This window comes from Sarcophilus harrisii, chromosome 2 (assembly GCF_902635505.1).
Source record: "Sarcophilus harrisii chromosome 2, mSarHar1.11, whole genome shotgun sequence".
Classification (NCBI taxonomy): domain Eukaryota; kingdom Metazoa; phylum Chordata; class Mammalia; order Dasyuromorphia; family Dasyuridae; genus Sarcophilus; species Sarcophilus harrisii.
This window is the reverse complement of record NC_045427.1, coordinates 657,215,501-657,243,270: the sequence shown is the minus strand read 5'-3', so window position 1 is coordinate 657,243,270 and position 27,770 is coordinate 657,215,501. Positions and strand designations below refer to the sequence as shown.

The 27,770-nt window shown below is 50.0% G+C and overlaps 1 protein-coding gene across 1 annotated transcript in view; it reads right to left on the bottom strand.

The window, feature by feature from the left end:
* The window catches only part of MGMT (O-6-methylguanine-DNA methyltransferase), a 156,303-nt gene that overhangs the window by 124,577 nt on the left and 3,956 nt on the right, over window positions 1-27,770 (bottom strand). The gene's annotated exons all lie outside the window — the stretch shown is intronic.

Sequence of the window (27,770 nt, the reverse complement as noted above, 5' to 3'; positions counted from 1 at the left end):
CTTCTAGTCCCCAAAACACTCTCCTTACTCCAGTCCTGGGAAGCAAATTCTGCAAATAGTTTTGTCCCCATTTTAGAGTGGGAGGAAATTGAGGCCCAAGAGGCTACGGGAGGAATGGTCTAGAGCTGGGAGGGTCCAGAAGCTGTGGGGTTGGACCTTCTCATCGGGCACATGAGGAAGCCCAGGCCGGTCCCCGGGGACTGAGGGACATTATGGAGGTCACACTGTTGTGAAGGGTCACGGCCTTTCAGCTAAGCAGCAGGAGGAGGCTTGGAACCTGAGGACCTTTGAGGCCATCTCGGGCCTGCTTTGTTTCTGTCCTTGCAACCCCCACACTTAAACCCATGCTCCATAAATGCGAGCTGGCCAGCCGGTCTCACCAAATCCGTTCATTATGGAGGAGGAAATTGAGACCCATGGAGGCTCTGAGGCAGACTCCAAGCCTCAGGCTCCTCCTCCATCCTTTCCTGGGCTTTGTCAGACCCCTTAGGACGGGGGCTCGCTCCACTGCCCATCCCTGCTTTTCATGGTTGGTGGAGGAGCGTGTCACCCAAATGTCCGGCACTCACAGCAACAATGCTGCCTTTGAACCACTCCCAGTCTGCTGGGTGAGAGCTTTCAGGTTTCCACTAGGGGAGGTTAAGATAAATCATGTCAGAACCAGGCAAAGAACAATTTCTAGAGGATCCAATTTAACTTGAGACAGAAGGGAAATCCTGCACCTCTGTTCACAAGACCAACTGCACAGCCACATGCCATGAGGAAGCCTACATTAGGCAAACGTCCACATGAGAAAGACCTGGGGCTCTTAGTACGCATCAGCATCCACAGACAAGTAACTCACATGTCACAGGTTCTTAATAAACATTCAGAGGATTAAGGAAGGAATAGAACGGGCTGGGGGGGACTGCTGACCAGTTCTGGAGGAGGCAACCCAAAGAGCTGGGTGGGGGGGTCGGGCTCTGAAGCCCTGTCACCTGGACAAGGGATTAGATTTGTTCTGCCTGGAATGAGACAGGAGAACAAGGATCAGGGGTCAGAAGATAAGGGGAACCGAGCTCTCTGCCACAGAAATAAATTCCTGCTGTCCAGAAATGGCAGTGAAGGCCTCCTCAGGGAATGAACTCCCTACCCTGGACGTGGTGGAGAAGAGGCTCCCGGAGCCTCTGGGACAAGAAGCTGTGGAGGGGCTGTCCCCAGGGCAGGAGGGCTGCAGAAGAGGCTTTTATGATCAATCCCATCGATAAGCCACTCCTTAGCATCTCTTCTGTGCTTGGGCCAGGTGGGCAGTGGAAGATCCCTGCTCTCAAGGCGCTTACCTGGGTAGGGGCTGGGGGACAGATGCAGTACCAGAGGGTACAGGTGAGGAGGCAATGGAAGAGGGAGAGGGCCCATCAACCCACCATCCTGCTCCCGGGAGCCACCACTCCTAAAGAACAACAAAGGGGGGTAAGAGATAGATCACTGGTCCTAGCCAAGGTCAGGATGAGCCTGACAATGGCCACAACAGTCTGTGTAAGGAAGGGAGCCCGTCCCTCTGCTCTCCTCCTCTCCCATCATTACCAGGGACTGGGTCTCTTTCCTTCCATCTTCCACCGTCTAAATGGTTTTCCTGATTCTGCTGCATTAATCATCCGTCTTTCTCACCATGATCCTCACTAGCTCTCCCATTCATCATCACTGAGAACTCAGGGATCACAGGGCGCTTCTCGATCAGGCGTCACATTCATCCCCACCATCATTTGGCCATTCCCCAATCGATTCAATGACACCTTGTTTCCAATTCTTTGGTGCTGGACAAAGCGTGATGTAAATATTTTGCTGAAATAATAGCTAATGATAATAGCTAATGGTTAGACCGAGCGTCAAGGTTTGCAAAATGCTTGACAATATGTTAGCATGTCCGAAACATGAAATACTTCTTTCTGGCAATGACCTTCTGGGAATCCAGGCCTTGCAGAGGAACCGCTGAGCCCGAGGCTGTGGGGATGCTTGTCACTTTCTTGTCCGAATTCGATAGTTTTCTGGGATGGTTGGATTAATTTGTAGCTCCGGGGGCAGATGAGGAGGTCCTGTCTTCCCACAACCCCTTCAAGACTGACTAGTCTACATTTTGTTACCTCTGACAATTTGCTAGGAATGAAATCTCAGAGTTGTTTTGAGTTTCATTTCTTAGTTTTAATGAACTGGAACAATTTTTCATCCGGCTATTAATGGCTTACAATTCTTCCTCTGAAAGCTAATCATATCCGTTGGCTAATTGTCTCCTGGAGAATGACTACTGAGTTTCTGAATATATCTTGGATAGCAACTTAGCATTAAGATTTTTTTCCCCATTCAAGATCTTTCTCTTCTTCATTCTTGATGCCTTGATTTTGTTTATGTCTTAAAAAGAAATGTTTATTTTTGTAAACAAAAATTTGAACAATTAAAAGTAGTGATCTTCAGTTCCAATAGAGCAGTAATGAATGAACCAGCCACACCCAGGGAAAGAACTCTGGGAGATGACTAGGAACCAACCACTACATAGAATTCCCAGTCCTTCTATTTTTGTCCACCTGCATTTTTGATTTCCTTCATAGGCTAATTGTTCACTATTTCAGAGTCCGATTCTTTTTGTACAGCAAAATAACTGTTTGGACATGTATGATTATTTGGTATTTAATTTATACTTCAATATAGTTAACATGTATTGGTCACCTGCCATCTGGGGGAGGGGGTGGGGGGAAGGAAGGAAAAATTGGAACAAAAGGTTTGGCAATTGTTAATGCTGTAAAGTTACCCATGCATATAACTTGTAAATAAAAAGCCATATAAAAAAATAAAATAAAAGTAGTAATTTTGTCTTTGGGGTCGTTGTCCTCCCTTGTTGACTGAAGAATCCCTCTCATCTCCTGCACGTGGCCATAGAGGATCATGGTTGGGAGCTGGAAGGGACATTATTTGATCCCCTCGCACAAGGAATGAAATCAAATGAAAGTTCAGGACCCAGGCAGTCAGTACCTGAGGTAGGATTTGAATTCAGGTTTTCCTGCTTCCAATTCAGCAGTGCAGTAGTGCTCTTGTTCATGTACCTGCTCTGGCTCACTCATTTTAAGGCTGTGACCTTGTATTGCCCAGGCCAGGTCTCTAGGCAAAGCTTCCCTGGGGTACAGGGGAGAAGATGCTGCTCTCACCTGGCTTTTGCCGAGCCCCTCTCCAGCTCTCCCGGGACACCCGATCGAAGGGGAGTTTTCCTCAGATAACTTAGGTCCCTGAGCACGCCCACTTCCGATCCCTGCCGAGCTTTGCGGTTCTGATTGGCCGAGGCTCCTTTCTCTCAGGACTCCGCGATTTATGCCCGATGAAGGCACTTCTTCTAACACATAAGGAACATGTGCCTGACAAGACAAGCTGCCCCAGCACAGATATGACAAGAAGGTTTGGGGGCAACGGGAAACATGAATCACAAGCCCATGAATTTCCACTCTAAAATGTAAGAGCATCAGCATCCTTCTGGGGGAGGGTGACCGGGATGGAAGGTCCCACCTCAGTGAGCTGTCCATGTGCTCGTCCCCTTCAGCCTTCACAGAGACTCCCCCTCCTCTGGCCAAAGAGCCAGGGCCCTGGAAATGCCAGGTCACAACAAGGGACCCGGCCCCTCGGGGCCCTCACCTTCTCCCTCTGGAAGTTGCCTCAATAGCCCCCAGAAGGGAGCCTATGGTTATCTTGGGGAGGAGGAGTCTTGTTTCTGGAGAGCTGCTGGTGACCTGCAAATCCCTTGTGCCAGGCCTTCAACAAACCCACGGGCTCCTGTCTTCTGGTGTGCTCAGACCGGAACTGCTGCAGTTCACGTTAGCTTGCCAGCATTTCTTAGGAACTCGCTGACCTGGGACCGAGGGCACTGAGACAAGATGCTACGACCAAGGTCGTCCACCAAGGGCAACAGCCGGCCCGGAGAGGGCACACCATGGCCCAGAAAGGGCAGGTTGTGGCCGCAGAGGGCACGCCATGGCTTAGAGAGGGCACACCATTGGTTAGAGAGGGCACGCCATGGCCCACAGAGGGCACACCATGGACCAGAGAGGGCAGGCCGTGGCCTGGAGAGGCTTCTCTGACCCTGCTGACAGCCATGAGGGACCTCATGTTGTGTCTGAGGAAACAGAGATGGACAAAGGGAGACAGAAGGAAGACCACCTGCCTGGCTAAAACTCACCTGGGGCTCACACGGTGGCTCGTCTGCAAGGCCCTTACGCCATCTTTGGTGACTTGGAGTCACCGCGGGTGAGGACAGCACAGAGAGCCGGCCTGGGGGTCAGCAGGATCTGAGTGCGAATGTGACTGCAGAACCCCAACTGGGAGAGCCCTGGCAAGTTCACCCCGTGTGCCTCCGCTTCCTCCACTGAATGGGGGCAACAGCAGCACCCACCTTACGTGGCTGTGGGGACCAGGAGGACTGGCCCCTGGAATGGGCTTTAGTGTGTGTGTGTGTGTGTGTGTGTGTGCACGCACCTGTGTCTGTGCCTGTGTGTGCACATATACACAGTAGCTGCACATACACACCTGCACATGCACACAGCACCTGCACACACCCATGTGTACACACATGTCCCGCCCACTCTCCATGCTCCCTGGCCGACCTGGCTAATTCTAGCATGCTTCCTTATCATCTCCTCAGCCCCCAGGGCTCTGTCCAGCCTCCCCCTTGGTGTCTGGGGCCTGCGGCACACACAGCCTTATGGGCAGCTCTGGAAGGGGCTGGGGGCTGCGCCGCTTTTCAGGAAGAGAAGCTGCAGCTGCACGGCGTTCCATGGTGCTCCCCAAGGGGAATCGGCAATCTCTCCCCGAGCGCGAACGCTGAGAGGACGGGGGAGACCATCCATCATCTCCACTCGATTCTCCACGTAGCTGCCAAGCCCGTCTCCCCAAAAGCCAGGCTGCCCTGGCCCCTGCTGTGGCCTGATGCCCTGAAGGGGGGACCCAACCCAAAGGACTCCCCCCCCCAAGCTTGCCGTGCATTCACCCCCTTCACCCAGAGCCCGGCTGCTGTTTCCTGGGACACACACAAGGCCTCCCCATCACCATACCTGGACACAGCACAGAAGGCACATTTGGCCCTGATTGTGAAGGGGACTTTTACAGGTGAAGGGCCAAGGCTCTGTTGGAAACGCCTGGAGAGGTCCTGAGGGCGCGGCTGACCCTCCACCTGTGGGGGTCAGATGACCGTGACCTTGGGACAACACAGCATGCGAGGGCATTGGATTTGAGAGAGGGAAGCTGGGCAGGGTTACCAGCCCGACCTTGTCCTCCAGAGCCGTCCAGCGACCAGGTAAAGCTCCGGAGGTTGGAGGAGCCCAGGGGAGCGACAGTGGGAGCCTTCACCCAGTCCCTGCTTAAGGTGAGGCAAAAACGGGAGGCCCGAGAAGGGTCCCATGACCTCGCCGATGGGGGGAGGCCCCCGGGGCCAAGCTCAGTAGTGGAGCAATGGCGTGACCAGAGCTGAGCATCAGGAAAAGCATTTACCCTGCCTTGTGAAGTCAGACCGAAAGGGCACCTGGGAAAACAGTTATCTGGGCCCGACAAAGACACATGGAGACCGCAGGAAGTCAAACAGGGAGGGAAGGAGGCCATAGAAATCCTGGGAGCCACATCAGTGGGAACCAGTCTCTGAAGCTGGAGGAGAGGCCAGAGGACTCTGGGTTCTGAGCAGGCGGAATGGCAAGATGGAGGCTCCATTGAAAGGAAAGTCAGGAAGGTGAGGGTTATGGAGCAAGCGGGCGGTGCGCTTCCATCGTGAATGCCCAGTGTGGCCTGCGGGGAGACCCAAGCACCCCATCCACCTTCAGCATCCTCGGCAGCCTGACTGACCGACCTTAGACTGAACATTTCTGGAAAATCTCTTCCATCACAGAACACAAAGGGCTGCTTTGGTGATCTCACTGAGAGGGAATTTCCAGGGGTGCAGCCAAGATGGCGGCGAGGAGCCAGGATGGCGGCGAGGAGCCAGGATGGCGGCGAGGAGCCAGTAAGCTGCTCAAACTCTCCCAGTTTCCCTCAAAAACCACAGGCAACCAAGCCTCTGAACCAAGTTTGAGGGTGTGAGATCACAGAGGGGGCTGGGAGGAGGAAAAGTGGCCTCTGTGTACGCTACACATAGATGTGGAGAGCTCAGTCCTCAGCTGCCCAGCAGCTCCTCTTTCCCCTCACCCTCATTTCAAGTGAGAGTCCCTGAGGGGAAGGCTGTGGTCTCCCCTGGAGGTGTGCAGCTACAGGGCCGTTGAGAGCCGGGCCCTCCCGGAGCCATGGCGGGGCATCCCGACAAACGCCGAGGAAACGAGAATTTATCCTTGCTCTCCTTAGGCCTGACATAATTAGCACTGCGCCAATCCCAGCCAAACCGAGGGGAGACGAGGGGAGGCCCCAAGAACTCTCCGTTTCAATGCTTTACGTTCGTTTGCGATGTATTTTCCTGTGAGGTGCAGGACGCAAGCAGTTGGGACACAGAGCAGCGTATCCATCATTCACCGAGATATACGGCCCACGGATCTGGGAGGCGGGCGGGCCATGCCGGTGCTGCTCTGTGCGAACGGATCTACCTCCTATTATTCAAATTGATGCTTTCATAGCCTTGTAGATCAGTTCAGAGGGTGGATTGTGTCTTTCACTATTTTTTTTACTGTCTTTTGCTTGTCAGGAGCTCGAGGTACCTATAATTCTTAAAGTCCACATGTGCAGAGAAATTACTCTGGGTTGCAGACAGGCCCTGGGCCCTCTCCGCTGCCTCTGCTCCCTGGTTATCACCTGTGTGGGAGGAAAGTGTCCCAAACAGTAAGGTCGGCGCCCCCCAGGCTGGTCAGAACTTGGGGCATGTGGCAGCACCAGCCTCACAGGGACTCCCTGCCTCCATGGGGCTCCCAGCCTCACAGGGACTCCTTGCCTCCACATGCAGCCATCTCTCTCTCCTTGTCCTTCCCATGGTATCTCAAAGTCACATTGATGGGCTGTCACCCTCTGAAAAGGGCGAGCTCCTGGGCAGGCCGATGGCTCTTCATTGCAGCCCCCGGGCAGGGCGTCTCGCACAGAGCAGGGGTCTTCTAACGCTCATGACTCTGGTGTTCCAGCAGAGGCAATGGCTGCGGGACCAAAACACAGGAAACCGAACTCCAGGAACTGTGAGACGGAGCAAAGTCAGGGAGCAGACCAGGGGCGCGAGGAAGGATGGGGATTCCTTTTTGCCAGCGCCCCCTCCTGGGGAGGCCTCGGGCTGGGCCGCTCTCCGCGGGCTCCAGATCTCAGGAAAGGCTCGTTTCTTCTGCGAGCTTGTTCAGAAGGTCCCTATTATCCAGCTCATTACGAGTGTCCCTAACTCTTAGGCAATGACTGCACGGAGCGCGCCGCGGGCTAATGGAGTGGAGCGCGTTAACAACAAATCATTTCTAGCCCCCTGCCCCCCCGCGCCTTCTAAGGAACCATCAGCAAACGCAATCACTTATGTTAAGCAACCACGGCCTTGGCCAATGTAGCACAAACAGTCATTAAGCCAGAACTGGGACAATAAGGACGGAGCATCACAACAACTGCGGACGCGCCGTTTGTGGGGGCCTGCGCCGGGATACCTCTGGATCCGCCTCCCTCCTCTGCCTCAGGAGGGCCCTCCCCCATCCCTTGGGTTAAGGCCTTTGGTCCAATGTCTCCTCTGCCTGTGCTCCCATCTCCTTATCACGTCAGCGTGTGCTCTCTCTGAGCTGGGAATAATCCATTCTTGTGCTTTCTGGCATGGGGGAGGGGGGGCCCGGGCCCAGAGTCCAGGCTGGGGGAGGTGGAGACCACCAGCCAAGTGGGTCCGCTGTGCTCAAAGCCGCCACATCATCCTCACCCCCAACTTGGGCATGTGCCCACCTGAAAGGCAAAAGGACCAAATGCTGAGCTCTAGTGATTCTGGGGGTGCAGAGGGGAGCAGCCAGGGGGCTGGGCTGCATTCCATCCCGCCTGCCCGCTCTGGAGGGCGGCGGCAGCCCCCACTCACAAAGAAGGCCCAAGTGCTGCTGCCTGCTCTGTGATCGCTCCCAGCGGGTACAGGGACTTCCTGCTGTCTTTGTTTCCTTGGGAAAGTGTATTCTCAGAGGAAAGTGTTCTGGCTGGGAAGTGGAGTCCAGTGGAGACCCCCAATGGGGAGCTCAAGGTTGCAGGATGACCACTTTCTTCTTGTAAAATGGGAAGGCTGGCACAGGGCTCCCAAGGGCACCTCTGGCAGATTCTGGGTAAGGCCGGGCTCTTGGGAGCGATGAAACCTATTCTGTCAGGCCCAAAGAACAGAAAAGTGCCAAGAGGCAACAAGCAGAAGCTGCAAATGACAACTGAGGCTCAATAAAAGGGAAAAGCCGCCAGCTAGTAAACTTGCTCAAAAAGGCATGGAGGAAAAATTTTTAAAAGGGAAGGGGGCTGCCACCCCCACAGGGAGATCTCCCAGAAGAAGCTGGATGACCCTTTGCTGGGATACTTGTGGGGGTGGAGGAGATGGGAGGGACTGGACCCTCTGGTCAATATTCAGCAACAACTTTAATCCACAGGTCAACATTTTAATGGAATTCAACAGCAGCCAGTGGGCCAAGGGCAATTCAGGAGCGGCCTGTGGGCCCAACATTTTCGGCATTCGTGACACTCAATGAAAATGACCATCAAGAGGGGCCCAAGTAACCGAGTTCTGCTGAATGACATCATGAGGCATAAGAGAGGGGACTAAGGTGACCGAGCACAAGAGCAACGAGCGGCCCTTAGGAGGCCACATTCACAAATTGGACGAGACATAATAGTGAGATAAGAACAAATGAGCACGAGTGCTTCAGAAAGGAAGTCAAAGAACATTCGGAAACAAAGGACATGTGTGGAAAGACCCCACCCCACCTGCTTTGGATACCTCATGGCCACAGACAGCTTGACACAGGCTAAAGCCTGGTCCCACTGCTCATCGATCTGTTCATCTGTTGATAAATTCAAGTGGATTTCTTCTTTTGAGACTAAAAATAATAAAAGGGAGCTTGTGAGAAAAAAATCCTGCCCATGATATAATCACTTTCAAATCTCAAGAACAGAATAGATTTTCCTTTTAAAAACTAATTGAGCCAATATTCAGACACGGCTTGTTTGGGGATAATGATTTCGGCATCTCTTCTTGAAACTTTAAATTGCAAGGTTCACTGGTATTGGTCAAGAATATACGGAGCTCTCCTATCAGGATGATTAATGAAGGCACCTTGTTCACAGAATGTCAGACTCTGCCTTTTTAACAACTGACCTTTCATAGAATACTACTGAACTCATAATTCCACTTTTCTTCAGTTTCTTATTAGTGGAGTTAAAATTAATACTTATGGGAATGATGGCTAAGGTGATGCACAGTAAATCTTAGAGCACATCAACCTTCTAGGCTGACTACCCAAGGAATAGCACCTGCATCCCTCGGCCTTCTGCCCCGGCATCCATATTCCGCTCAAACTCTGTGTCCTTTCCGAAGATAAATTAGGGTGCTGTGCAACCGATGCTCTTTTGCATATTTTGAGAAGGATTCGGAAAGTTTGCTTGTGTTTTTTTGAGGGAGCCCAATGAAAGAGTTCATTTCCATCATAAATTTAAAAGAATCTCCTCTTATTCAGTTTTCTGAAACATTGCTGATGGCTCAGATGATGTATGACACAAAGCACTCTCTCACCCACATTAATCTTTTAGAAGTGACAATTTAATAACCCATCAAGGCAACACATTCAAGCCCAGACCATTTACCTTACAGAAGGATTAGATGCAAAAATAAAAAAAAGTCTCCCCCAAACCGCTGGAATGCTCTTCCCTCACCTAATAGAAAATTATGGCACATGGAAACCCCTCCGACAACCCGATCCCCAATATTCTGGAGTCCGGCTCGCGTCCTTGCCGCCCGTTATTCCTCCTAGGATCACTATGTCTCATCAACCCTGGGGGCTGCGGCTCTCCAGGCGCGACAGAACCCCAGAAACAACATGGGCTGGGACAGAGGCAGAATTCTCACTGCAAATCACACAGGGAAGTCAGAGTCGCCAGAGCCAGGAGGTCACAGTGCCAGAGGGAGGGGAACCCCAGAGGCCGGGGGACCCTAACTCTTCTCTCTGGAAGATGAGACCCCAAGGCCAGAAAGGAGATGCCTACAAAAGTCTGAGGCAGAAAGCCGGCCCCCTGGATCGCCGTCCCCCTCCCAACCAGCGTCCAGAAGCAATCACAGCCCTCATGTCCATCCCCGTGCCGTAGTCTTCTTCTGGAGCATGAGCCAGATTGTGACGCCGGACCCCCTACAGAAGATGCAAAGAGAGGGAGCCGCAGGCAAATGATGGAGCTTTTCCCAACAGCCTCCCCCGAGGCCGCCATGGGAGCCAAGCAGCTTTGCGGCCCCTCAGAACTCTCTGCCCGTGAAGAATGGCAGGAAGGGGAGCCAGTCCCCAAGCCTGTTTCTGGGAGGGAGGGAAGCGTGCCCCACAGCATCAGAGACTGCCACCTTCCCACTGCTCTTCCACCTTGGGGAAAGGCTCAGCTAGGGACCCCATCCCAAACCAGAGCTGGCTGAATCCTCAGGAGCCTGGGTCTGGCTGGCCCAGCCAGGGAGCACCCAGGGGCAGCAGGCACTTCCAGGGGCACAGAACCCCAAGACCTGCTCCCCACCGTGGCCCCCAGGACCAGTTCCTCTATCAGCACAGAGCAACGAGGTAACCCTTCCCTGACTGACCCATGATCCGGCCTGCTCCTGCCCTAACCTGTCATTCAGGGCTGGCTAGGCCAGGTGAGACCCCTCCCATTGTGAGCTCCCACCTCGGTTCCCGCTGGATCCTCGTGCTGACAAGCTCCACTTCATCTTGGATCTTCCCCCATCCCTCTCCTGCCAGGCTCTGTGGATGAGGTTGGGGGGCACAGCTAGCTCCCCCGCTGCCTTACCCAGATCCCAGCTCAGTATAGTCACCACGGTTTCTCCCACTCTACCCTAACCCTGGTCCTTGTCCAGGGGATGTCAGAAAGCCGAGGTCTCAGCTCCTGGCTCGGGCCTTTGCCTTGTGTTATGAGGGAAGCAATAATGTTTTAGGAAAAGGGATCCATGAGCTTGTGTTTGGAATCATTTTGATGACTATTTTCAACAAAACTGGGTTCATCTGCAATCCTAGGTGACAATCTGTACCCCTTCTGAGTAGGGTCCACAAGCTTCCCCAGAATATCCAAAGAAACTCCATCCCAGAACAGGCTGAGAACTCACCACCCCGAAGAGATGCTACTTCCCTGTCTCAGGAGGATGAGGGATTTAGTTCCAGAATCCTCGGGGTCCCTAAAAAGTGCAGACTCTTCCACTGAGAGTTCCAGCCCATTCTCCCGAGACTTCTCTGAATCAGCACAGGATGTAATGCAATTCGAAGGCAGCCCTCCCTCCTCCCTGGCAGGAGTCCTCCCTCCTTCTCTGCTCCCCACAATCCTCCCTGTCCTTCAAGGCTTAGGTAGACATACAGTGCTCATTCTGATCCCCCCACAAAAGATCATTCTCTCTCTTTGCTCAGGGTCCGTCTCTCTGATCAGCCCCACAGAGCTCTCCAAAAACTCAGATTCATCACATGCACTCATGCTCAATGTGTGTCTCCGTGTGTCACACACACACACACACACTCCACATGTTTGGTACACAGTTGGTGCATAATAACTGCTGGGGGACCTAAAGTGCTGAGCAGATGCCGAAGCCTGCAACGACCAAGGACACGGCAGCTTCAGGGAAGGCTAAACGGCATTCATCACAAATGCCCAACTCGACAACTCTTCACACCCCCATGACAGGCCTGGAATGGGAATACGAGCCATCCCAGCGTGGAAGATACAAACGGAGGATCAAGCATGAGACTTCTTAAGAAGGGCGTCACAAATCTAAATGGAAAATAGGAGAAAGTTAAAAGAAAAATAGCGATGGCCCAAAATGATCTGACACACTTTATGAAAGACTCCAAATCAACTATTTTCGTGAAAGCGAGAATACGAAGAATATAAAAATGGATGTAAAGTAGAGCGAGCCGTGAATGGCTTTTCCCAACCGACAAACACGACGGTGATAACGAGAGAGATGAGGTTTTCCCCGAGAAGTTTAAAAGGATAAAATATATTAAAAAGCCGCCCTACGTTAATGTGGTTTTCAGTTCCGAGGGGGGAGGGTTAAATGGCTTCACCTTCTTTTGGGAAGAGCAAGACAAAGATGGAGAGTCCAAGGGGCAGAAACAAAAACCGGCTTCGGACAGACTCAAGAATCCCAAAGAAACCCATAAAACATTGCTATTCTCCACTTCGTCTTAGATAACAACAAAGTCGTGATGAAAAATGCCCACAAAGCTCCAGATTTGCATTCCGTAATGTTTTCGCTGAGCTGCCGGCTCCTTGTGCTATCAGAATTGCCCAAAATGGGCAGTATTTCGATAAGGACAGCCTGCCTACTGACCAAGGTGTTACACATGTGCAGCTAATCATTTATCAACAATGGGTAAGCTTCCAATTTAAACCATGGATTCCCGAAAACACCAGGGTTCCATTTATCCTTGGTCTGACTTGCATACACTAAGCCCTCCCGCCAACACATCTTCCTACAGGTAGTGAAACAGTGTCATGTAAAGGGGAGAGTTCAAGCTGGACAGCAAGTGAAACTGCTAGTAAGGCGACTTTCTAAAATCAAGGAAAACCAACCCACAGAAAACCTGCCCAGAGCAACCTCAAAGAGGCAGGCCTTGTGGGGGACACATCTCCCACAGGCGTCAAGAAAGTACGCCAAGTGGGACTGAGAGAAACTGAAACTAACAATGAATCACAGCAAAATAATGACAGGAGAGCATCAGAACGTGGAAAATGTCCAAATCCCAGCAGCTCCATCACAGTTTCAGGAGAGAAGGCCCTAGGCCAAGTGGGTTCACTGGGGACTTGGAGGAAAATCACAGGGACAACTTGTGGTACAGCAGAACCCCAGAATGTGGAGGACGGAAGAAACAAGCCCCCAGGGCGGGTGGCCGCTGAAGGCCAAAGATTTAGCTCCAATGTCTGCCACGGGTCACCCACGGAACCCCATTTCCCAGCAGTCACTTCTAGACTGAGCCTTTTAGAGCTTGGCTCTGGACCATTGGGGAGACTGCGGAGGAGACATTCATGGAAGTCCTCGGTACAACATTCCCTGCCAGGTCAGCAAGTCTTTGTTAATCGCCTACTGTATGCCAGGCCCCAAGGAGCTCACAACCCAACAAGAATTTTGACGAAAGGGGATTTCAAGGGAAAATGAAGCTGATAGGGTATAGTAGCAACTCCCTAACCCGAGCAGATGGTCAAATCGCTCACACTGGAAAACCCCAGATCCCCTGCTTTGTTGAAATTTATTTTTCCCCGATCACCTAGATTATTAGATAATCTTTCTGAAGGCACACAATGGACATTCTGAGACACCTGGAATCATTGTGGGGCTATGGCAAAAAAAAAAAAATAGCCCTAAAGGAATCAGTGATGTCAGATCTTCATCTGGGGACACTGGGGGCCTTCCACACTGGAGAAATCCAAGTGGCCCACCGAACCAAGTAACTGCTGCTGCCGCCAGTCCTGCCACCACCAGCTAACATTTTTATTTAGGCACTAAGTGGTTAATAATGAGCTCATTGCATCCTCACCATGTCCCTGAGAAGAAGGTAGCCTCAGCATCCCCACTTTACAGGAGACAGAACTGAGGCAGGCCAAAGTGCCCAAGGTGGCACAGCTCTTGAGTACTTGTGGCATCATTAGAACTCGGGTCCTTGTAACTCCAGACTTGGGGCTCTATCTACTGTATCACCCAACGGGTTATAGAAACATCTCAGGAGGAAGACCTTCAATGGCACCGTGCCCAACCTGGAGACGGACACTATCAGCAGGTGTGGACCACCAATAGGACCTAAACTGGCCACTCCATCATTGGGCTGAGGCGTGAAGAAATCACTGGAACTCAAGGCAGATTGGGAGAATAAAGACGCTGGGGGAAAAACAAAGAGAAGGACAAATTCAGGTGTGACAAGTGGGGATGGAAGGAAGGGGTGAAGGAAGAAAAGATTTCTGGGGGAAAGGTGGGCAGAAGACAAACTAACTCTGGGCACAAAGTGCCCAGGAGCCAGGAGTGGCCCTCCCTCCAGGTCCCTATGCCGTCCGTGGGGGGGGGGGGGCACGTCACCGTGTCTCATTTCCTTTTCCACAAGGACCCCAATGTCCTTTCCATGATGAGACCGGGCTGAATCTCTAGCACTCAGTATGTCCTTATCTGCAAACAGAGCCAACTCTTGCCTTGCCACCGTTCTAGGAAGCCCTCGGCATCCACGACTAAATCCCAACAAGCCCACAAAATACAGGGTCTTCCGATGAAGGCCCTGGGGGTTTCAGTCCCTAGCTAAAGTATCCTTTCTTTTCATCTCAACGAACTTTTTTCAGGGAACTAATGTGCAATCCTGGCTTTGAAAAAATGATCCATTTATCTGCCTTCACTTGAACATAATGTAATATTACTAATATTAATAAGTTTTGCTCTAGGAATTGTACCAGCCTCCCAAAGAAAAAGTCCTTGACCAAAATATCAGAGGATATTAAACTGAGAAATGATCTACTGATGCAAATCATTAAATCTATTTGCATTTGCTTACTGAACCCTATCACAGAAATTAAACTACATACAGTGAAAAAAAAAAAAAGGAGCTGGTTGTGCATGGTTAAAAGGAGACATCTTGGTGGATCCAAGCTCTATGTCATTAATTTTCCCACTTTCCCTCATTAACAAGTAAAATGTTTTTACTGCTTGAAAAGTTTTAATAAATAGAAAAAAGCAGGGCAGCTGACATAGTTTTTAATGTAATATACAAGGGCTTTTAATATTTTTACATACATTAATGAAAATGCTTTTAAAAAGTAAAACGTGGGGAAAGAAAGAAAAAATAAGCTACAGGAAAAGCTGGTGAGATTTTTCTTCTTCTTAAAAAAAAAAAAAAGGCAAAAACTCTTAAAAAGAACCTCTGGCCATCTGTCTGAGAGGCCAGAAAGGCCTTTTTTGCCCACATGGCTTAGACAGAAAAGGGAGCGATGAAAGGGTTAATGTAAAAAGTCTATACAAAAGGCTGGTCTAATACCTGGTTTTTGTCATCAAGTGGGAAATTAAGCTTCCATAAGGTAAGTTTTCTGTGAACAGATTTTCAGTTCCAAAATAAAAATTCTCCCAATAGCGCACCATGCATGGCTGCCGTGACATGGCCGGTCCTGCTCATGGCCCCTGCAGCCCCCAGCCCCAGCCTCCCCCAAAAAACTCACAGGTTTATTAGACAAAGGAATGGGTGAATAAAATCTTCAGATCAGTGTCCTAGCAGGTCCTTGTGCTCCAACATGGCTCTTCTTGCTCCCTCTTCCCCATCTGCTCCCATGCTATCTGCTAAAATGAGGGGAGGACGGTGCCCTGCAAAGAGCCCAGGATGTGGAGGCAAAGTTCCTGTTCTGGCTCTGTCTCCTACAAGCAGGGTGGTCTCGACCTGGTCACCTCCCCATGTGGACCCCAATTTGGTGCCCAGGAAAAGGGGGGAGTCCCTTGGCAGAAAACCACAACCTTCATGGAGGCCCAAGTATGTGAAGGCCAGTCCCCAATGGCGAGGACCAAGGCCGTCTCAGGGCCCTCCCGCCATCCAGAGAAGACCCCAACAATGCCAGTATCTGTTTCCTGGGGGAAAGAGCCCCTCTGTCCTGCCGGGTTCCCCACCCAGCAAGGACCACACATGTTAAAACCAAAATCCAGACTTTCTGTTTTTCTTAACTTTTTATAGATGTCTTTTATTTTTATATTAAAGCTTTACAGATTATGCCTGTTCGGTGCCAGGGCTTGTTTAACAAGGTGAAGCCAGAAAAACTGACCATGCAGCGAATTCACTGGGAAACGCAGGCAGCCTTCCTCCCCCGCCACCAAATGTTATTTACTTTTGTATTAAAAGAAATGCATTTTCCTTCCCTCCTGCCCATTTCTGAGGAAAGAGAAAAAAAAAAAAAATACGTAAAAGGACGCAGAGCCTCCGGCTGGAGTTCCTCAAACCGTCACGCATGTCCTGGCCAGCGGGAGCCATCATTAGGCCTCGGGACCAGGTTAGCCCTCTGCCCACTGTCAGGGCTGTGTCGGGTAAATTGTTCTCAGGGTTCTGCTCCTTTTGTCCTTTGCCCCTTTTCTGTCACACGGACGTGGCGGCCCAAACTCTCGTTCCGCCTCGCCTGGCTTCGGCGTGTCCCTGTGCTTCCTCATCTCTCCATGACAGTCTCCATCATCTATTTCCTTATTTCTCAGATAACATTCTCACTGCACAACTGTTAGACATTCTCTTAGTCACAACCGCCAAAAGCAAACAAAAATGGAGGCTTAGGGAGAACGCTGAAAATGACCTGTGCCCACGTTCTGCAAGTGAAAGGCTTTAATAAAGAGAATAAAGACGCTTGTTAGGAAACCACAAATGACCATGTCTACGGCATACTTCATTGTTATTAATTTATCTTTAAGCATTTCCCATGGCAGTGTGGCTCCCCACGTGTGGGAGTTTTACTGCTCTGGAGGTACCCGGCTCTATTGATTTCCCAGGTTTTGGTCACCACAAAAAGCTGCTGCAAATATTTCTGTACATTTTTGCTGTCTGTTCCCTTTTGGGTACGGGACTAGCAGGGCCAGAGTTGGGTCAAAGGACATGCGCTGTCCAGCACCTCTTTGTGTATTTTTCCAACCGGGTTTCCAGAAAGGCTGGGCTCGGCCATGGTTCACCCCGGTGTGTCAGCAGGCCCATTTTCCCACCGTCCTTCCAAACATCGATCGTCTTCCTTTTCCATCAACTCTGCCCCTCTGATAGATGGGAGATAGAATCTCGGAATTACTTCAATTTGCATTTCTCTAATTAGTAGTAATTTGTAGCATTTTTTTCATCTGACTAAAGACAGTCTCAGTTTCTTCCCTGGAGAACGGCCTGTTTTCAAGGCTGGGCCTTCTCTGGCTGTCTTCATTTTAATCATCTTGACTTTGGGGTAACCCTAAGGCAGCTTAACTGGATCTTTAGGAGAAAAACAGAAGTGTCATGCCGGCCCACTCCAAGACAGTTGCCAAGTAGGAACAAGATGGTGAAGACGAACAGCGCGGTCCTGCTGAGATCTCCATGGCCCAAAGGGCCATTTCCAGCACATCCCTGCTGATCACCCATACCTGCCATTAGCCTGAGGGAAGGGCAGGCAGAGGGTTCCCTCACAATGGCCAAAATTGGAGCACAAGCTTGGAAAGGAGAGAATGATTCCTCTGGAGTCACAAATCCAGCAGGAAAAGCTGAAATTAGAACAACCACGGTCAGGCCCAGCTGACCACATGCCAGCCCAGGCACCCACAGGAAGGTCCAGACTCCTACATGAGAGCTCAGGTGACCACGGGTGGGCCCAAGCACCCACATGAGGTCCCAGGTGACCATGTGTGGGCCCAGGTACTGGGGACACACACTTGAAGTATCTCCTTGGAGCATCCTCCTTCCTCCTGAGAGGGAGAGGGCTACCCATCCTGCTCCTGAGCGCTCCCTTCTCTGGCCACTTCCCTGAGAACAGCACCTGAAGCACTGCTCAGCACTCCTGCTAATTGGGTCCCAGACCATCCTGGTAGAGACGTGGCCACAGCCACCAACAGCCATGGACAAGAAGGAAGAAAGTCGGGGGGACACTATTGGGCTTCATCTGCACATGGTTCCTGTCTCCCAGATTTGTGCCTGGAGACCAGGGTAACGATGGCCTTTCAAAAGCTCTCCTGGCCTCCTCTCTCTCTCTGGCTCTCTATCCACCCATTTGACCACTGACTGACTCTCCATGCGTTTGTCCATCTGTCCATCTGTCCATCTATCCATCCACCCAAGACGGCTGCCATCCATCTAAATCAAAACTCTCTCCCCGTCTGCAAAATGAGGCCGGCACCTCCCGTGTCTCCAGAGACTCTTTATCTGGAGCCTTTGGGGAATTTGGGCCACTCCAGCTATTAATGCAGAGGTGCCATTTGCCCCAAACCAGCCGGATTGTGCAGGTCCGAGGTAAACGGGACTTCTGTGCAAAAGCCGGCGTGATTTTGCCCTCTGGTCTCATATGTGGGACTGCCCCTGACCTGGAGCTCTGCTCTGTTAACACCAAGCCCACCAGTGAGTGCATCCGTGGGAAGTCTTAGGGCAGTTTTCCCTGGAATTCTGGAAAATGCTGAAATCCTGCACCATGTTTCCCTGCCTCCCCCTGCCCCAATTTCACCTTAGACCTTCATTAGCTATATCCTAACTAGGGACAGAGAGGGAACGGTCCCAACAAACAGGGAGGAGCAGCTCCTTTGATGTGTTTTAAAACTTAGAGAACAACAAAGCGCCGATGCCCTCACCTTCTGCTCTAAGAGAAGACCCTGTTCGTTTGCCTCTGGATCCCCCCAGCCTGCTCTCCCTCTCCCAGTGATGATGGATTTAGATTTTTTTAAACGTCCCAGTTGTAAAGCCGACTTTGACACAGAATCCATTACCTTTCAATTGCTTAATCAGCAAAGTTGTTCACGTTTGTAAACACCGAGATAACTTTTCATGCAAGCAAGTCAATTTGGAGATATTCAATTTGTCAAAAAATATTTTTTTAAAAACCTTCTATTAAAATGTCATATGCTAAAGTAACCGGAAGGCTTTTGTCTTAACGTCTTCAGACAGAGACCTGCTCCCAGACAGCTGGATCGCTCAGCTCCAGTTTGGCAAACACTATAAATCCTGGGCCATGTTTTTGGCCTCCAGTTTTAAAGATAAAAATACAACTGCAAAGTTGTTTATCAGGGTCTTCTGCAGAAGGCAATTTACTGCTGATACTGTTATCTCTATGGCATATGGATCTTTGGGCCACGAGGATCTGACGAGTTCTTGAAAAATAGGAAAGCAACGCAAGGAAAATATCCAATGATTAGTTAGCCTTTAACAGGAGACATGTCCAGGGGCTGGAGAGAGAACAGTTAGCGGGAAGAAAGATGGAGCAAGAGGAGGACAGGATCAGACCGAATAAACAATTTGCGGGCAAAAGCCTGGCTCCTGGCCCGCCGGCCCCTCACAGGCGATCAGGAGACAGATGACCTGAGGATTCCAGTTGCCCCAAATCACGCCGTCCCTCCCCCTTCCTTCGGAGCAGCCTCCTTGGGTTCCAAGACTCGATCACAACCAAAACCCTGAAAATAGCTGCATTTGCTACATGAGACACTTTTGGACCCGCATGCATGACGCAAGACTCTCTTGGGCCCACGGGCCTGTATTGTGATGTGAGATGCTCTTGGGTCCTCATTTGTCACATGAGGCATTCTTGGACCTGCATGCACAATGTGAGATGCTCTTGAGCCCATGGGCCTGTATTTGAGACGTGAGACACTCTTGGGCCCGCTCTTAAGATGCTTATGAGACACTCCTGGGTCAGGAGCACGCTCGCCTTCCACATTCACACTCATGGCCTCCCGGTAGGGTGGAACCCTTCTTTACTACACTCCAAACAGCTCATGGCTTCTGTGTCCTCCAGAAGGCACGTCTCCAGTGGAGGTGAGAGCGCTTGGTCATCCCAGGACCTCACCAGGCTTCTGCATTGCAGAATCTGGGCCATCCTTGTTGTTAAGAGACAGATGGACCCACCTGAAAGCCCAGAAAGCCTCGAGCCAGCCCTGAACCCCTCAGCTGACTTGTCGGTGAAAACAGACCAGGGAATCACCGGGACTGTTCCTGCTGGGGGTGACACGGACTCCTAACAAACTTGGGGCAAAGTCAAGAAAGAATTTGCCTCCAGATTGAGAAAGCGGTTCCCGGATCAAATCCAGGGGCTCACTGTCCAGTGGCTGAGGCAGCTAGCCGGTCCAGAGGTGGAGTGCTTGAGGTCAGAGTCAGATCCACTCCCACCCCAGCCATGCAGGCGGTGTCTACGGCCTCCAGGGCAATAGAGTCCGGCCAGGCCCAGAGGTTTAAGGCCCCTCCCTTAAAAGAGGGAGAAATCATTCACAAAGGGATGGAGGGAAGGGGGCAGCTGGCTTACTTTGTCTCACTAATAAAAAAAAAAAAAAAAATTTTAGAAAATCCTTTTAGTTTGTACCCAAAAGCCAATCTGTCTCTCTCACTTGATGAAACAACCAGAGATCAAATTCTGGGAAAATCTGCAAGAAGACAAAGCTTCCACTCAATTCCAAAATTAAACTCATTTAACCTTTAACTCAATTTAAATGCTAGCCTGATCTGTATGCAGAAGCTGCTTCAACATTAATAGTAATATCGAAGAACGATCTAATTACAGATACAATTTTAAATGAAATAAATTTCACAAACCAAGTCAATTTTGTCAGTTTAAAAGGTGGAAAAAACACACTGAAGGGTTCAAAACAAAAAACTGGAGATTCCACACTAATCACAGCCAGCTTAAACATCCGTAAGTCTCAATTGGCTCAAGCACAAAATAGAAGTGTCCTGGAACTCAGAAGATCCCAGAAGAGCTCCCCGTGATGGGCCGGGGCTGACCAATCACTGAGCTCCCAGGTGGGAGATCCAAGACAAAGCGCCACATGTCAGGGATCGACCATTCATCCAAGGACTTTCTCCCAGGATGATCCTGGATGCAAAGATCCCCTTGTTTGAAGGTCCAGAACAGCCATAAACCCCAAAGGAACTCACTGGAAGCTCAAACCCATTGGCAGCTCACACCCATCGAGGTCCCCATCTTGTGAGCCGTTATTTTCTTCTAGAATAAGCTTTCTGTCCCAGTGCTCAGTCCTTCAGAACAGTAGTCCGGCCCTTTTACATGAGCTTCAGAGACACAGGCCCTGAGAGTGCCCACATGCTGCTTCCCCAATCTTTCCGAATGCATTAATTCATTTAGGAGCATTAGGGCATTAATGCATTAATAATTTTAAATTTTCATTTATTTTATTGGGAAGTGAAGAAATAAAACAAGCATTTCCACAACACAGCAGAATGGGGGAGGGAGGGAATTGTAAAAGCAGCTGGGAATCTCTACAGCTCACTGTTCCTTCTAAGCCCATAATATAGGTTCTTTTTGTCCTTCCCTCCCCCGTCCCATACTAGAGAGGATGACCTTTAGACAGAAAGACGTGTAAAGGTACAAGCCTTGGATCAGCTCTTTCTCTGGGTGCAGATAGCCCCAGCCTTCCTATGTCCTTTGGAGTGAATCTGGGAATTTTTAACTGGCAAAATGATTTAATCCCTCAAAGTTGTTCTTAAAACAATATACTTTGAGGCAGGTAGATGCGGTCATGGAGAGAGAGCACCAGTGCTGGAGTCCAGAGGACCCACATTCAAATTCAGCCTCAAATACTTAATATTCACTAACTATGTAAAACAAAAAGCCAAATGTTAAACGGTCTTGTTCAAACCTGTTGCTACTATATACAATGTGCTTTTTGTCTCTGCTCCTTTCTTTCTTCCTTCTTTTGGTCTATCCATGTTTTTCCAAGATCATCATGCTCCTATTTCTTTTAGCACTGTAACATTCCCTTACATTCATATAGCCCAACTTGTTCAACTATTCCCCAAATGATGGGCATTCCCATAATTCTCAGCCCTTCGCTGCCATCACAAATAGAGTCTTAGAACGTAGAAGTTCTTTTCCTTTTCCCCTAATCATCTTAGGAAACTCACTAAATGTTGAAACACATATAAAATACTATTTTCTCTGTGGAGATATCCCTGATTTTCTTTTCTTTTTAAAGCTTTTTATTTTTAAAATATATGCATAGATATTTTTCAATATTTACTTTTGCCCAACCTTGTATTACAAATTTTCTTCCTCCTTCTTCCCCCCTCCACTAGATGGCAAGTAACCCAATATGGGTTAAACATGTGCAGTTCTTCTATACATATTCTCACATTTATTGTGCTGCCCAAGAAAAATCAGATCAAAAAGGAAAATATGAGAAAGAAAATAAAAAGTAAGCAAACAACAACAAAAAGAGTGAGAATGCTATGTTGCAATCCACACTCAGTTCCCACCATCCTCTCTCTGGGTGTGGATGGCTCTCATCATCACAAGATCATTGGAACTGGTTTGAATCATCTCATTGTTGAAAAGAGTCATGTCCATCAGAATTGATCATCGTATAATCTTGCTATTGCCATGTACAATGATCTCCTGGTCCTGCTCACTTTCCTCAGCATCAGTTCATATAAGTCTCTTCAGGCCTTTCTGAAATCATTCTGTTGATTGTTTCTTACAGAACAATAATATTCCAGAACATCCATGAACCATAATTTACTCAGTCATTCTCCAATTGATGGGCATCCACTCAGTTTCCAGTTTCTGGCCACTTCAAAGGGGGCTGCCACAATCATTCTTGCACATTCAGGTCCCTTTCCCTTCTTTAGTATCTCTTTGGGATATAAGCCTAGTAGTAACAGTGCTGGGTCAAAGGGGATGCACAGTTTGATAACTTTTTGAGCATAGTTCCAAATCGCTCTCCAGAATGGTTGGATGTATTCACAATTCCACCAACAATGTATCAATGTCCCAGTCTTCCCACATCCCCTCCAACATTCGTCATAGTCTTTTCCTGTCATCTTAGTCAATCTGAGAGGTGTCAGAATGCACTAATTTAAGAGCTTCCCCGATAACATGGTGCTGTGGTAACAGCTGGCCACAGTAGGAGACCCCCGAAAATGGCCAAGAAAAGGGGGCAGGGCAGAGGCCCACATAACTTCTCATGATTATGCTGTACAAAGTCTTCTCTCCTGACTCTCGGAGGATCACACTGCCCTGTACCTGTACCTGTCCCACACCTGCTGAGGAAAAGAAGATGCCCAAGCCTTCAGGCACCATGGAGGCTGCCCCACAGAGGCTCAGGCCTTCTCTGGCACCTGCTCTTTTCTCAGACAACTTCAGATGCCAAAGTTTCACCCACATAACGCCTTGTTGCTAGTGGGGTCTACAGGGAACCAACTTCCTTGTTACTTTTGTGGATGACACAGTAGAGGCTAGTGGAAAGGAATGGGATGAAAGGACTCAGAGAGGCTGGACCAAGGGGTCCCCAGGACATCTCCCAAAGTGTACAAAGGGCAAGCGCCTTCTGGGAGGCCAAGAGTCACTGAAGGGCAAGGTCAAACTTGTACCTGGAAAGGCACGCAGACCCAAGACCACTGTAGTCATCACCACATTCAAGAGGATGCACAAAAGTGCCTCAGATGATGGCAGGAGCCAAGATGACTTGAAGAACTATTCAAGAAAGACAAATGGCTTGAAACATGACCCAGTGGAGGAGAGGAAAAAACCTGACACTTTCCAACCTCCAAATCCACACATTTCCATCCTCCTTTAAACCAGGGCTTCTTTACCTGGGGTCTGGGAGCTGATCTGGTTTGGGGGGCTGGCTGTGCTGACTGTACCTCAGTCGGACCAGTCTCCTTTGGGATGGCTGCATTTCGTCATGTAAGTTGTGATCCTCTTCTAGGGGTCGCTGGCAGGCCCAGAGATCCAAATGCTTGTTTTAAGTGAGGAATGGACACCGAGTCTGGACAAAGCATCACTAAGGAGGCAGACTCAGGTTTGCTCCACAGTTATTACACTGGGTCTCATCTCACTGTTCCTCCCACAGGAACAGAGCACAAGCGCTCATCCCAGAGGCCATGTCCGTCCAATCCAGCCGAGGGAGTGCTCGGCACACTGGGAGCCCTCCTCCCATTCTCCTGATGAAGCTAAGACATCACAGAACAAGAGGAGGATCAGCAGACCATCCTCCCCATTCTCCTTGGCTGCTCCATCCTTCTCTAGCCATGCAACAGCTCCTGTAAACTCCTCCTTTGGAATTCCTGATTTATGTTTTTGAAATCCATGAAATAAATACTCTGTAGAGTACTGATGACCCTTAAAAATAGACAGCAGAATCTGCAGGATGCAGGGGAAACAATCAATTATTATATTTATAGTAGAGTTCACAAACTCTAGTGGAAATCAGGAAAAAACAACCCCTGAGTGGACTCCATTTCCAACGATTCCCAAATCTCCCCTCTCTTGGTAAGACAGGAGAATATCATGAGCTGTGCCTGGAATCAGGTGCTTATATCAGCACCTGGGGACCACCTTTCTTCCCTGAGTGACCACGGATCTCTGCCTATGAACATGTGAAGTCTAACCTGATACATAGCTCAGCTTGGGTGGTACAGGATGCCTCCAATAGTCTGACACGGCCTAGACTCCCATGTCCCCCCAGATGCATCCGAGTGACCCGGTTCTCATGTCCCCCTGTCCTCCAAGAAGTTCAGAGTCAAACTAGAAGTGAGTCCCTCCAGAGGAAGGCTCCAAAGAATGGTTCCCCTCTTTGCAGGTGCAAACTGAGCAGCTGGCACGATGGCTGGCAGGGGGAAGATGCTGAATAAATGCTTCCAGAGGGCTGACTTTTCTCAACAGGCTTGGATGGGTGGAGGGAGGATGTTCTGAATGACTCTGACCAGTCACCAATGAAACAACCATCTCTTCCCTGCCAAGGCCAAGGGACATCTCTCTGGAGAGGTCACCCTCCCGGGGAGATGGCAAGACCATCGGGCTCATCAGCCTACGTGTGACAGGCGCAAGTGCTGGACCAACTCTGAAAAGAGAAAAATATCAGGTAGAGTCCAGCAAGTCAATTCCCCAAGTCTGGCTGGAGAGCAGTTTTGTTAGAAAAGATCTGAGGAGAATTAGTAGGTGAAAGCCTTAACATCAATCAATTCTGTGTTGATCAAGAAAGGTTAACGGATCCTGGGCTGTTCTGTTCTGGCGCAACACTTTGTCCAGGGGTGAATCTCCATCTTGAGACAGGCATAGACAAAAAGGAGCCTACAGAGGGCGAGACCTGAGGACACTCCACGTCCCATGGGGAAGACCTGGAGAGCTCTGGGGTGCCAGACTTGCCTTTCTGGCCCCGGATGGCAGCAATGGCATACAGACTATTGACAAGAGGCTGCTGACTGTGTCCCCAGAGTGCCCAGCTCCACCATAGACTCTGGGAATGGCCATAGTGCCCACAAGTGGGCCCAGCATCCCCACCCATCCCACCCTAAAAACAACAAACAATAGTGCTCCTCCACCAGAGACAAGGCCCCTGGATAAGCTGCCATTGGCAACAAGAGCCAAGGCCCCCAGACAAGTTGCCATTAGCAACGAGAGCCGAGGCCCCCGGACAAGTGCCACTGGCAACAAGAGCCAAGGCCTACGGACAAGCGCCATTGGCAATGAGAGCCCATCCTTCTAGAACACCACTGTCAATCCCTGGGAATTCATACTGGCAGGAAGTTTCTAAATTACAAAGATGTCCTCCAGTTTGCCCAGGAGACAGTCTCTGAGCGAGCCCCTTTGCGAGTCAGCACGTGAACAGGTAATAGAATCAGTGCAAGGAGAAATCAATGAAGCGCTCTGTCTTGGAGTACTTAGCAATGGATGGACAAATGTGGGAGGAGAAGCACGCCATGGCAGTCTTACTTCACAAAAGCCCCGAGATGGGAGGAAGCAGACAGAGTACCGAGAACTTCGGCAGAAAGATGGTGAGGCCGGGAGGAGGTGGGAGCCCTGAATACCGGCTTTGCTGCCTGGTGGCGGAAGTCATTCGGGAGCAGACTGGCAGGCAGGGACAAATGGCACCCACTGCTGCAGGGCCAAGGCGGGTTCCCCAAGACTGGCAGAGGAGCTGAAGGGCTCCTAAGGGGTGGGCTGGTACCTCCCTGCCACCCTCGGGAAACCAAGGCAGCAAGGAGTTCCGCCTGGGCCCCAGCATCCCTGACTCAAGATGATTCTGGATCTGCTAGGTGGGGGAACACTTCCCACCAACATGGGCTGATGCAAACTCAGGCCCGAGAGGGCTCCCAGATGGGGAGTGATCTGGATCACGGCAAGACCTGAATTTGGGCCGCTCTGCTTCCCTAGTCCCAGCTTAAACCATTTTGACCTCCCCCATCTGTCTGGCTCGTTCCAGGTACACTGACGAACCCCACGCCATGTTAGCTGTCAGGCCCTCATCTGCAGGAGATAAAGCCTTCTCTGCTGGGCCAGGATCTCGGGCCCAGCGGCTGAGCTCCCCATGACTGTCATACTTGGTATGCAGTAGGTACTTAATAAATGCTGACGGAATAAGCCAGCATGTGGCCGAAACTGAGCTGACACAGCTTGTGTCAAGTCCCTGGGTCCCTGAGGGATCCAAAGGCATAAAGAGCACTGCTAGATATTCAGATGCAGGAGATGTGGATTCAAATCCTATCTCATCTCAGGTACTTCATTAACAATGATTCCCTTCCCTTATCTGTCAAGTGGAAACAATATTACTGGCGCCAAGTGCCTCGGAGGCTGATGAAGAGATCCCCCCCCAGTACCCTTCACATATTCCATAATCAGAGCATTAATTAATTAACACTAAATTAATTAATAAAAAGCACACCAGAACCAGAAGAAGCTAGCTAACATGGAGTGTGGCAGGTATATAGTAGGTACCTGATAAACATTAACTGGATTGTCTTTGTCTCCAGCATTGGGCAACCACTGAAAAAAGGCACTCCCTCCGTGCTCGGAGGACTGGACGGAATCAATCGTTCTCTTTTTGAATCGGGTACTTTAGAAAGCTCAGAAACACCTTCCCTTCCTGCCCTGAGTGCAGCAAGCAGATGGCTGCACCTCCTTCCTACTGGATACAAAATGGGTGTGCCGCGGCCAGGTGAGCTCTCCTGGGCCATGTCTGTCGGGAGCATAGGCGCAAGGGCCCCTTGCGACCCTCCCGGAAGCCCCATCATGGGCGAACGCTCGGCCCCTCCCTGACTCACCACAGAGTGCCACCGCCTGCCAGGAGACAAAGTTAAGAGCTTCCCAGACAGATGATTTGCTCCGTGTGGTGTTTTTTAAGCACAGCAGCTAGATTGCTTTCATAGAAATTGAGAACTGTGTATTCATATATTTCAAAGGTTTGCTTATTTTTGCTGTAAAAAAAATAGGCTATTGATTGTAACATGCAACTCTACAGGAAAAATCTCGACACCGGAGTGGAAGACCAATATTTATTACTGCACTTGTGTTCATTATGGTTCTCTCTGACAGGGGTCCATTAAAATCAATTTTTATGTTTCTTCTGTATTTTCTTCATCTAATGTCCTTGGCATTGCGTTTATTAGCCGGTTAAGGCAAACACCGACCAAGAGCGGATGTGGACTTGTTTTTGCCGGGGGTTTTTTCCCCCTCCTGTCAGAAATAATGAGAACTAAGATTTTAACAACTATTCCCCATCAATGAATGGGGGAGATTAAATGTTACATTTCGGCACAAACATTTACGGACAGCCTTAAAATTTTTAGGTCTTTCCTATTAGAAAAATATAGTGGAAATCGCTCACAGAAAGTACTCTCTTACAGGGGGGAAGTCTCTTTAAAGTAATGCAGAAGATGAAATTTCATCCTTTTCCTCCTGCCAGAGCCCCCGTGAGAAGCAGGAACCAACAGAAACACAGAGAACGCTTAATAACACCTTGGGGAAGGCGGGAGCCTCTCAGCACTGAGATCTGCTAGCCAGGTTCAAAATGCACCGAGAAACCTTAAATGAAGCCCGGGCAGTCTGCATTCCCTCCTTGCCCAGAGCAGGCACGGTCCGGACACCCATCTTCTGAGGAGACACCCACCACATGACTCCTGATACAGTCACATGCCGCCGATCAATAAACTCTTTGTAAATTCAGACTTTCACCACAAGACATGGGACTGCTTAATATAGAT